The following is a 3,776-nucleotide window of genomic DNA, read 5'->3' as shown; positions in this document are numbered from 1 at the left end:
GGTCCACAAAATAAAGTGATAAATGAAGTGATGAAACTGAGGTAGAGCTGAGGCTGGGAGATCAGGGCTTGAATGTGGTTTAGGCATTTCACTGGTTTCTGATCCGCTCTGCCTGGAAACACACTCATCTCCCAAAGGTTAACTTATCTCTCACCTGCACAAGTGACAGGATGTCCTCCCCAGAGCTGCTCTCCATTTGCCTTGCCTGGTTTTGGGTAACGTCCCTCTTCACTAGGGCTTGATGAGTCATTTAGGGGCAGGTGAGTAAGAGCCTCCACTCCCCACCCCCCACCAACCTAAGCTCCTCCCCTGCCTATTCCATCCTCACCTTGGTACTGTATGTAACTTTGTTATGAAGGCTTGCCAGGAGTTGTCATTTATCATTAACTTCCACTTTAGTTATTTATCTGGACCTCTTTGTTAATAGATCACTTTCAGATACATTGCCAGTGCATTCCTTTTTCTAAAAAAAGATCTTTAACCCAGGCATCCCACTGCTTGCACAGATCATGAAGTCTGGACTGCGTACCCATGCCCTAGGGGACCCTAGCTCTAGGAGGAAGGAGATTCGGTATGTACTCATGCCTCTTGGAGTATACAGATGTCATGTAAATGTGAAACTGTTTGTTAGTTTCAAGGTTGACTAAAGTATTTTTGGTCATATTAGGAAAACAGGTAAAAAAAAAAAAAAAGTTGAAAAACTCCAAAGCAAGGCTCTAGGTTGCTTGGAGATGGAGACATGCTGTCCTGTTGTTAGAGTGGGCTGGAGGCTCCATCAGGAGGAGCTCAGATTCCCATAGGATAGGACACATGTGCAGAAGCTGCTTCTTCCCCAATAACAGCACTGCCTGTGGCCTAACATGGGAAAGCTTACTGTACACACGATTGTGAGATCTGTCAATTCAAGACATTGTTTGGTAATTTGGGGAAGGAAACATCTTTGCTGAGGCCAGTTCTGAACGTTGTACTTACAATCTTTTATCCATGCGTTTGCCATGTGGACTCTCCCAGCCAGAGAGTACCCTAGCAGATGCCAATATTTTTGTCCCAAACTGTCAGAATCATAGAAAGGCATTGATGATGTGCCAAAACAAAATCCATATCTCCAGGTGACTTATTAATTTTCCATTTTGTTTTCCTTTTCTCTTTTTATTTAATGATGTATTTATCCCTGTTTGTCTGCCTGATCGGGGTGAGGAGAGATGAGATGGCACTAGACAGAAGGTGTCTTCGAAGGACGAGCAAAACCTTAATCACCCAGTTTTAGTCATGTATTCCTCCAACAGTGTATAAACAGGGACCACCTATTTGCACTTGATGTCATAATATAGCATTAGTTCATCTTTTTATTTTTATTTTTTATGTTACAGATCCTTTTTTCCCCTGATATCAGCAGGAGGAAGCATTCTACTTTTCAAGGTGTTTATGGTTATCTTGACACTAATATATGGGCCCCAATTTAAAACACCAGAGGCTAGATAAACTCCAATATCGCTTCCAGTTCTTATTTTCTATGATTTGCATTTTAATTTTAATTATAGCAATATAAATAATGAGATTTTTAAACAGGGAGTTAAAAAAACAAAATACTCTTCTCCATCCCTACTATTGTATTCAACTTAAAAAACCCGGCTGCTTCAAGTTGACTCTACATGTGGCCGTCTCCTTATATGAAATTTAAAATGAGAACTGAATAATATAAGGCAGACACTGGTCAAGGCCTCCTTTGGGAAAGACCTAAGAGGAAGCAGAAATCACACCTGTGCAAAGCAGTGCGGGGGTGGGTGCCACGCTGCTGACAGAGCTTCTCTCAGCCATCACAGTCCATTCCACTCAGAGCCAAGCAGCCCTCATTAGCTGCACAGGTGTCCAAAAGCAATGACACTCTAATTAAGAAGCTGCTGCCTTTTTCAACTACAGCCACCCAGGCCTGGACTGGGGCCATTTCAGACTGCATTCAGGCCATTCATGCATCTGGAGGGGAGCAAGTCGTGGAAGTTTTCATTCCCAGCCAAAGTAGGCCCGGATGGGGCTCTCCCCTTCTTTCTCACTTGAGTTTATTGAGAGATGAACCTTCCAATTACTTGGGAAAGTACTAGAGGCCTGCGGAGGCACATTGGGGCGGGTGGAGCAGGCAAACAGAACACCCAGGACCTCTTAATTGAGGAGCCCACGTTCATGTTCACTCCAAGGAAGAAGTCTGAGTGAAAAAGAACAAAAGAGAATGTTTCCCCTTCCAATCAATTGATTCTTCAACAACAGGAAAATTGAAGCTGAAGTGTGGATGGAACTCCAGCTCACAAAAGGCTCCAGTGAGGGCTATGGGGGAGATAGGAGACACCTGCTAATGAGGAGAGTTTTAAAACCATTGCAAGCCGGAATTTTTATTATAAAAAGAAAATAAATAAATAAAACAGAAAAAAAGAAAAAAAACCCTAGAATGACAATTTCCAAAACTGGAGGGAAAGATAGAAATGGTTGAGATTTTTCTAAAGACAGCATTTCTTGCTGAGACAAACTGTCAAATTTTTCATTATATCCATTTCAAAGCAGGCATTTATTACCTTTCCAGTGACTATATATCTCCTGTAATGTTCTTACTGTGGTTTGCCTCTTAATTACCCGCAGAATTTGCATTTAAACCAAGTCAAACTATGCCATCTACTTTTCTGCTTCCCACAGTTGTTTCCATGGTAACCAAAGGGGTCTCCTGGTGGATGGAATGTCTGCTTCAGCTGTCCTAGAAGCATCTCCCCTTCATTGTTGATCCATCATCACCCTCATTTCACTGAGGAAAGTGATTGGAAAGCATCAAAGGATCCACTGACCTCTGTCGGATTTCTCTGGAAACTACTCTCAGCAGCAAGGTTTCCCTTCTTTGATGAGTCCTTTAGGATTGGGGTGGGGTGTTGATTTCTCCACAGTCCACTCAGGTTTCTTCTCTCAGCTTCAGATACACGACTGATGAGGCCTGATGCCCAGTACCCTCTCCTGACCCAGAGACCTTTGCGCAGGTCCCCAGCCCAGGCTTCTCCTTGCCTGGAGAGCTTAGGTGGGCCCAATTCCTGATGGGGAAGCAGCATGATGATACATTAGCATCATTAAAGACAGTCATAATGGGAGGTCATGACAGCACCAGACAAATGGCACTGAATTAGTTAGTAATCAGGAGCTCTCTGAGTCCTGGCCTGGCTCTGCAGCCTCGGACAAAGCTGGTTCACACCTCCAAAGATAAGCAAAGTGACAGGCAGGTGGGATTTTCCTTGATCCCTTTGACACTGAAAGCACATGTTTCTAAGGTCATTTCTTCTTAACGATAAAGAGATTAACAACACACAAAGGTGCAGCATAACAATTTTGGATGTGCGAATCGCACCTGTATGGTTCATATCTGTCTGATATGAGCGGACAACTTCCCAGTCATTAACGTAGGAGTTTCCATTCTTTTGACTGATACAGTCAGTACTATATTACGGATTATCACTTCCAATAGCTCACTTCTGATTCCAATTACTTCATTACTTATTTTTCTTACTGTCGCAATTAAGAGAAATCCAACCTAAAATATCTTTTTAAAAGATGAGAAGCAATTTATTGGTTCATGTAGTTGAAAATACCAGAGAAGGGCTGACTCAGAATGGCTGTATCCATACGCTCACAGGTGTCGGTTGGAGCACGTGTCTCCTTATCTCCCACCCTTGTTTCCCTTTGTGTTGCCTGCACACTCCGATAGGCTCTCCATTTGAGGTGGCAACATGGTAGCTAGCCATAGTTCT

General features: G+C 43.1%; 1 long non-coding RNA gene across 1 annotated transcript; it reads left to right on the top strand.

The window, feature by feature from the left end:
• Positions 1–449: 449 nt before the first annotated feature.
• LOC141572806 (uncharacterized) lies at positions 450–2,854 on the top strand. Its single transcript, XR_012498296.1, has 2 exons — positions 450–571; positions 2,683–2,854. It is a non-coding gene; the product is annotated as an uncharacterized LOC141572806 (long non-coding RNA).
• The last annotated feature ends 922 nt before the right edge of the window (positions 2,855–3,776 follow it).

This window comes from Rhinolophus sinicus, linkage group LG07, assembly GCF_036562045.2.
Source record: "Rhinolophus sinicus isolate RSC01 linkage group LG07, ASM3656204v1, whole genome shotgun sequence".
Classification (NCBI taxonomy): domain Eukaryota; kingdom Metazoa; phylum Chordata; class Mammalia; order Chiroptera; family Rhinolophidae; genus Rhinolophus; species Rhinolophus sinicus.
The sequence above is the reverse complement of the archived record's forward strand: the minus strand, read 5'-3'. Positions and strand labels throughout refer to the sequence as shown.